This window comes from Oryzias latipes, chromosome 10, assembly GCF_002234675.1.
Source record: "Oryzias latipes chromosome 10, ASM223467v1".
Lineage (NCBI taxonomy): Eukaryota > Metazoa > Chordata > Actinopteri > Beloniformes > Adrianichthyidae > Oryzias > Oryzias latipes.
This window is the reverse complement of record NC_019868.2, coordinates 6,508,082-6,516,778: the sequence shown is the minus strand read 5'-3', so window position 1 is coordinate 6,516,778 and position 8,697 is coordinate 6,508,082. Positions and strand designations below refer to the sequence as shown.

Sequence of the window (8,697 nt, the reverse complement as noted above, 5' to 3'; positions counted from 1 at the left end):
ATGAAAGTTGAAGCAGATCCCATGTTTTGATGTAATTATAGTTTGAAGACAATGTATTTTTCGAAGATTTTGCTCCACATCCGTCATATAGTTCAGAGAAAAGTTTAGGGATTTTTTTCCTTTGCTGATTTTCATCATTGATTAACTGACTTTAGCATCCATAGAGTTGGTGATGGTGAAAAGAAAGCATGACAGTAAAAAATCTGCTTTAACAACATGTTTTTTCCAAGCAACACATAGCTTTAATGTTGCAGGAAAGGCGCAGAGCAGAGCCGTCCTGAGACCTCATAAATCTTTACACAGAAAACCCCCTCTGCTTCATTGGGTGAGTGACAAAAAAGAGCATTTCTCAGTTCTTTGGCTTCACAGGAAGGAGCCGTGTTAGGGGGGTCTGACCCTCAGGTCAGCTCCGCTAATCAAATGAAGCCATGACTGCATGCATGGAGAATGCATCGGAGCGTCTGCGAGGTGATAAGAGTCTATTTAAAATACATCTGATTCATCACTGCAGAGCACATTTGAAGAAAAAGGACAAAGGGAGGAGTTGAACAACTGAAAAACAGTCATTTACACTGCAGGAACAATCCACTCTGGATAATGAAGGTGTTTAAAAAAAAAAAAGCACATAACATGATGAGTTTAAATACCCTCAGGACCTGTAGCAATGTTCAGGTATCGGAGGCCGGGACGGGAGGACGGGTATCCCCTCCTGGAAGGCGTGGGCCACCCAGGGACCCCCCAGCAGCAGCTGGAAATGGCATCTGTGGCGCTCAGGACATATGGCAACGACTGCCCACAACAAGGTACCCAACAGCAGAATGCACAGACCAGGAGCAGAGGACACGAACAGCACCCACGACCGCTCCAAGCTCCTCCACTGTGGCGAGGACCACAGGTGACAAGTCGGACAATACCACTTGGTGATGCAGGAGCCATGGTCCCTTTCAAGCTCAGAGGTAACTCCATGAATGGACACTGGTGCAATGTGTTCCTCTATAAACTGCCGGTTGCCTCCATCAGCTCTGACAAATGAACATCTGACTCCTCAAACCCGGCAAAAGACCATCCAACTGACTTTTGACCAGATGGTGGAACATTCATTTGTGCATTCACCACACACACCTGTGAATCTGTTGGGACGGAACGTTTTTGTCAAAACAGGAGCCAGCATTTTTTCAGACTGGATGCCATGCCACACCCCACAGCCAACCCCTACTGCTGACACCTGCTGGATCCAGAGGGCCCTGAAACGCTAGGTGTGTCCATGTATTTCGGGTTTGGATGCCATGAGTCCTGTCCTAGAAGCAATATTTTTCCGCCTCCGATGACCTGAACTGCACATTCTATTATGACAGAGAGGATGATCAACTGTACCGGGAAGCATTTCATCAGGTAGATGGCCATACGTGGTATTTAAACTACACTGACATATAAATTGGTCAAGAGGGTGTATAGTTTATTTTGTATTCACACACTCACATTTGCAATGATACCGGAAGTTAGTCACACCTGTATTGCACATAGAATTAGCACTCCCCTGGTCATGAAGCTCGACAACTCAGACCCATGACTGAGAGGGATGTAAACAAAACAACTGTCTAAACTGTGATTTTCAGGTGTTCACTTCTCTCCCTCAATAAAAATGTACAGGATAACTTTGCATTCAAGAGCTAACTCCGCAGCTCTGGAGCATTTCTGCATTGTCAGTCATCGCAGCAGAGAGAAGACGGATCATGAAGATGCAGAGGTGATGTTAAAAACGCTCTCTGATGCTTCATGGTCAACAGGTTCATTTGATGTTTGTTCATGCTTCACCGCTTCCCCGGTGGAGATTCAGGTAACTGCAGGAGCAAATGTTTTTAGATCTCAGTGCAGCTGAGTGAAGGATGCAGATGAAGGAAATTCTGATTGGTTTGTGGAACTCTGGTGTAATTGAGCATTCATATTTTTCACGGTTTACTCCTTTGAGACCGGTTTTACAAGCAGATAATAAAACTTATCGCATGGCACATGATTTAAGGGCTGTTAGTGAAGTCATCATTACTCCAGTCCTCCCTGTTCCTGATCCACATAGCATGCTGTCAACTTTAGCCCCACAATGTGTGTGGTTTGTGTGTGGTTCACTGCTATTGCTTTAGCAAGTGCCTTCTTTTGCATTCCATTACATGAGAACAGCAGACATCTATTCGTGTTTCAGTATAAAGGTTTCAGTTTGCAGTACACACGCTTGCCACAAGGATTTAAAAAATTCTCCTGGCATTTTCAATCACTGTTTAAAGTTTCTCCGACAGGATATTATGCTATTAGAGGGTTGTGTTTTTGATGTAGGTTGATTATCTTCTGCCAACAGCACCGACTGCTGAAATCTGCCTGCAAGTAATGAAAGATCTTCTTTTGACGTTGTTTGATTTGGGTTTTGAAGTGTCTAACAGGAATTTGCAACGTTGCAGAAGGAAAGTCCCATTTTTAGGTACAACTGTTTCCAGCACAGGCTCTTCAATGTCTACGGAGCATAGAAAGTCTGTTTTGCAGAATAAATGTCCAGAGACAGTAAGAGAAATGATGGTTTTCTTGAGTCTTTGTGGTTATGGAAGACATTTTCTTCTTTGTTTTGTGGAACCTACTGCTCCTTGAGGTCAATGCTAAACGACAAGGGTGACAGACCTCACGGCTGCAAGGCAACGACAATAAGTGGTTTCATTTCTTCTCCTTGTGATCTTGCTTTTCACAGGACCGTGGACAAGGATGCCTGTTAATCTGAACTGTGCACTGATCTGTCTGTTGTTCTCCTATTTTATGTTCAATTTCTATTTTTAATCAATTTATATTTTTCCTTTCAATTAATCTGGTTTTGTGTTTGTGCCTTATCTCTGTTTGACTCTGCAATGTTTCCACTCCAAGAGAGGGAGATGGACATTAGGGAGTCTTAAGGAAATTGTTTTATTATCATCGTCAAATTGTTTTATTATTATCATTTGAATGTATTTGTTTAGAAGGGATGTTTAAATGGTAACTCAGATTGACCTTTTTTCACTTTTTCTACAGCTTTGTTTGTGTGTTCCTCTGGTTCACTCATCCTCAGCAAGGATGAGGAAGTTTTACGACACTGTCCTGGGTTGATAAGGCAGTTATACGACTGTCTCTAATGAACTTTTCTTTTTGTCTTGAATTTTTTTTCTTCCCCACTTGTGTTCTTAATGACAGCATGAGGAGAAGCAGACCTTTGAGAAGAGAAACACTGATGGACTTTTTCCCATCACATTTGCTGCTCTCCCCTCCGCAGGCGTAACATGATTCTTGTGTCTTGTGTTTTGTTTTTCTGATATGGTTTTTGGTTATTGTTTTTTATTTTAAAGTTCCTGACCCTAACGCTAATCAATATTTAGATCCACAGCAGATTCATCTTGGGGAGAAGGTACGTATGTGTGGACACTCCAAGCTCTTTCACGCTGTTCTGTTGTATCTTCTGTATCAGATCTCTAATTACCAGGTTTGTTGAGAAGTTCATAGGAGGCCTGGTCCAAGCTGGTCAGCGCTTGTGGGACATACAGAAGGACGCGAGTGTTCGAGGCCCTGAAGGACCTTTTGGATTTTGTTGCATTTTACGTATTGCTATTCTTATTTAGGTAGAACAATGTATCACAGCCCCTCCAATGGGACCCCATGGAGGAGATGGAAGTAATTTCCTGACTTACGCTTGCTGTTATGTTTAACAATTCTGTTTTTCTTTTAGTCATCTGTGTGATTTTGTTCTGCCTTAACATGTCTCGCTTTCCTCCCCCTTAATTCCAGGTGTTCTTTTGCTTTACAGGAACTGTTATCTTTTTTACGGTTATTTTTTTTTACTATTTGAATTTGAATTAGACTGAATTAGACTTTGAATTTGTTTTATTTACCTTATTTACTACTTTAGTTTTTGTACTATGTAACTTTTAGTAATGACATTGTGCCAAGGGGTTAGGTCGATCTTGTGAGCATGAGCATCCTTAGGGGTGGTTGCCGCAGGAGCACGGAGCCGTCGCAAGACTTTTCCTGTCAGACTGAACACTGAATGTTTAACTGATGCTCCGACAGTTTTCGCTTGCACGTTCATGCATGGACGCCTAACTCCTTTGAAATATTTTGTCACAGATTGTGCGGGCTTCAGACCACAGCTGTCGGGTCAGGTGGACCTGTTTGTAATGTTTTGTTGTTTTTGAGTGTTGTAGTGTTGAATCTTTTAGGTGATCACACTTTGTGTGATCAAGAGAGGGAAATGTAGAAAATGTATGTTTTAATATCTTATTCTTCATTATGTTATAGCTTTATCTTTAGTGTGAAGTGAACTCATTTTGAACTCATCAGGACTTATTCTCCAGTGACCTTCACTTGTGCTTTGTAGTTGCAGCAGCAACTAGGACTTCTTTGTGCAAATCTAGGAGTTTCCAGAGATGCAATAAATATGTCATGGACTACATTTCTACTATCTGGGTTGAACACCTTATCCTTGGGAAAGTGTTCAGATTCGTGTTCTCATGTGGAGGTTGGAGCTGACCTTTGCTCTGGATACCGGTAAAAGGAACCTTGAGTTGTCCAGGAATGATTTACTCTGACCAGATGGGGACTCTTTTGATCATCGGACTGTGTGCGCCGGTGAAAACGGGCCCCCGAGAGGCGGAGCGCATCTGAAGTTGGCAGCCGTCAGCTATTGGCCAGAGGAAGCAGGCGGGCTATCAGCTGACGAATCAGAGGGATCAGGGGCGGGGATCCAGCGACCATGCTCTTTCCGGAAGGCGGGGATTCAAACACATCTTAAAAAGACTGTTTTCAAAGTTTTCCATTGTTCTTAGGAAAATCTACGAGTAATTCGCATGTAACTTGTGCGTCAGTGGATCTTTACTTGAGAATCCAGATATATCTGCATTAATGTTTTAATCTGTGCTTTAGAACTATTGTCAGGGAAATAAACTCCGTGTATTTTTAAACCGGTTGAATCCTTGTTTGTTTTACCACTCTCGACTATCGAACACGCATGGATGGAAAGAACTCAAAAACGGACGATTCTCTTTCCTTCAAAACCTATCCTCAGTCTGCCCTGCTTTCAAGCAGATAACACTCGACTAAGAGTATCTCCTTTTAGAGACTTATTGTCATCCGCCTCTAAATGCATGAGGTTCAGCCAGTTTAAATACTATCAGAACCTACGATCCCTCATCAATCTCGAATTTTTCTTCATTGCGGTATCTAAGCACCCCTTTGCCAAGTAATTTTTAAGTTATATGTGCTCTTGTGTTCCACCTATTTGAGAACCGATGATATCAAGTTCAAAATATCAAATCCAGCCGAGCTGCCATCCATTGCTACGTGGGATGTCGACTTTCTTGATCTATGTAATCTCCTTGGATCTTGGTAACCCTTCTATTCGCCTGCTCCTCGACAGCCTTCTTAAGGTGCGTCCCTCCGGAAATGACAAAAAGTAACTTCTCTTTTACATTGGTGCTTTTTATTTTGGTGTTAATATTTCGGCAGGTTCCATATTAACTGTCGTTTCTTGTTGGAATCTGTGCTCTGATGTTTTCTATGGTGCAATGAATACACCAATAGAACCTTCTCTTTAAACTCACTATTTGATTTCACCTTTTCAGAGTTGTTCTTACAAGCACTTTTATTCCCTTTATCTTAAGAATTCTAAACTGATCAGTTCTAAATTATTTATATATTCATTGCCAAGACTAATATTGCTTTGTCTCCATCTATACATCGCTTTCTGAGCCTGCAACCCCTACTCTCCAGTCAGCAATTCAGTTTCTGGTGGATGATGTAAAATCCTCGACAAAGTCGGATGGCTTCCAGGTTCCACGGTCTCTGCTCGTCCTGCAGCTTCCCAGCAGATTGTTGCCCCTGCACCTTGATCTGGAGCTGCAACGACGACTGCACTCCACGTACCTATTCTGCATTGAAAGTGATGGGGCGGTAAACCTCATCTGAGTCTCAATGAGTTTTCTTACTTGAATCAACCAATATGTTCGCATCAGAATGGCATATAAAATCTCGGATTTTAGATTTTAAAGAAAACTATATTGCCAGATGCCTTAAAATTAGGATGTTCTTAAGCTGTGTTACGGTATGCAATGGAGCTTGAAATTGGAGGTTACTTAAGCTCATATCATAATATGCCGAATGGAAGCACCAAAATTATAGCATTAAGCTCGTTCATAGTTCTCAGATGGAAGCTTCTAAATTATGGATTTCACTTAAGCTTTAATCATATTATGCCATTGGAAGCTTCAAATTTGGATGTTAAGTTGTCGTCTTACAGGTTGGTGTTGGCGCTAAAAAAGGGAGTGGCCTAACGGTCAATGGTGCCAGGTCACAAATAGCAGATCCACTAGATAGTTTGTTTCCTTTGTGGCGCTGTACTCGAACGGGAGCGGCCCAATGGTCAAAGGTGCCGGATCACACATAGCAGACTAAATAAATAGTGTGTTTCCCTTGTGGCACTGTATTCGAACGGGAGCGGCCCAATGGTCAAAGGTGCCGGGTCACACATAGCAGACTAAATAAATAGTGTGTTCCCTTCGTGGCGCTGTACTCGAATGGGAGCAGCCCAACGGTCAATGGTGCCGGGTCACACATAGTAGATCCACTAGATAGTGTGTTCCCTTCGTGGCGCTGTACTCGAACGGGAGCTGCCCAACGGTCAAAGGTGCCGGGTCACACATAGTAGTCATACTTGTAAGTCTGAATATGGAATGCCTCCGAAACACACTTCCTCTGATTACACACTGATATATATATATTTATATATATCCAACCGTGATGAGTTTGGTGTTGGGGGTAGTTATTTCCCAAAGGTTTATGGAAATTTCTCTAATGGAATTGCACGTAGTCTTATGCCAAACTAAAATAACGTGAAATAGCAATTATAAAGGAATTTGAAATGGCAATTATAAAGGAATGTGAAATACCAACTAGAGGAATTCGAAAATGCAAAGTTAAAGGAATATGAAAAGCAAACCAAAGAATGTGAAAATAAATACTATTATTACTGCATGAGTTGTCTGACTGAAGTGAGTTACCTTGGGAGCAATATCGGGCAGATAACTCAGGTAGGCGTTTACTTCGGTCACTCCCCTAGGGCGGTTCAGTTAATCAACTCACCTGTTCAGCATCTTATTTAAGTCCAGGTGTGTACATTGTTCATCCTTCTTTACTGCAGCGTTGCGTTTTTTCGCCCCACCCTCCTCCCCGGCTTCCACCTGTGAGCTCTGTTAGAGGTAGTTATTACCCAAAAGTTTATGGAAATTTGTCTCATGGAATTGCACGGAGTCTCATGCCAAACTAAAAGAATGTGAAATGGCAATTATAAAGGAATGTGAAATGTCAGTTAGGAATTTGAAAATGCAAGGTTAAAGGAATGTGAATTGCAAAGTTAAAGGAATATGAAATGTAAAACAAAGAATGTGAAAATAAATACTATTATTACTGCATGAGTTGTCTGACACAAATAGATATTTTTTTCTGTTTTCAGCGTAATGCAGAGTTAATTTTCCTCAAAAACTTTGTCTCTGTTTTGCTGCAGCTTTTCTTCCCTTTGGTTTGTCAGCTTTTTTCTTGGCAAAGAGTGTTGTAGCATAAACAACACTGCTTTAATTTATCTAACAAAACTAAATAAAATCTAAAATCTTTTTTGGAAATACACAATTAAAATCAAACATTTTCAGCCAAATGTAATTTCCTCACCTTCTGGTTTTGCCGTTCATCATTGACAGGCCAAATACACTGTTTTAAATTTTTTTTTAAAAAGTTAAAAGTGTAATTCCTAAACTATGAGCTTTTGAAAGAATGCAAAGTTATATTTGTTTTATTAAAAGATACACGTGCAAAAACCTGAATATCCTCTTACCTTTGCAGACAGCACAGCACTTTTTTGATACGACACAAATCAGAAATGTTACCATCATGAGACTCAAAACCAAGGTTCCAAAAAACAGAAAGAAAAATATTTTGTTATGAGTGCCGTCTCCTGGAATAGAAATCAAGAATTACTTTTTTTTTAAAAATTATTTATTACATTTTTTAAATTTATTTTATAAAAAAGTTTGTTACCTTGAACCTCCAGTTTAGTTCTATTTCCAAAAATCACTTTTTTACATACAGCCACAGCACAGTAGTAAAGTCCAGCATCAGAGGAGCTAATGTTCTTCAAGAAGCTGTAGACACAACTCTGCAGAGGCTGAGTCTCTGTACCCCCGTCACAGTCACCATCACTGCTTCTTCTGGTGTAAATATAAGTGGAATGAGATTCCCCTTCAGTCTTTCTGAACCAGAACACTCTCTGTTCCTCTGGACATGCATCCTTTTTAAACTCAAAGAGAACTGAACACTGCAGAGCCGCAACGTCTCCTGCAGAAACCGGATCAACAGAACTTTGAACCACTGCAAGAAAAGCAGAGTGCGATCCTGGAAAAACAAATAAAAAAGACAAAAGATGAAAATGATCTAAAAAAAGTTTATATATTTTTTTTCTAAAATACAATTTAACTTCTCTAAAATCTGTTTAAATAAAAGATCAAATCAATACTTACTTTTAACGTCAAGAAGCACTGCCTTCCTAAAGATTATGTCATAGTCTACAAGGGTTAAACAGTAATAGAAGGCAGAGTCACTTGGCTTTGCTTTTGCAAATTGAAAAATAAATTTTCCTTCTTGTTTGGT

The 8,697-nt window shown here is 40.6% G+C and overlaps 1 pseudogene; it reads right to left on the bottom strand.

The window, feature by feature from the left end:
- Nucleotides 1–7,532: 7,532 nt before the first annotated feature.
- The window catches only part of LOC101164529, a 1,809-nt pseudogene continuing 644 nt past the window's right edge, over nucleotides 7,533–8,697 (bottom strand).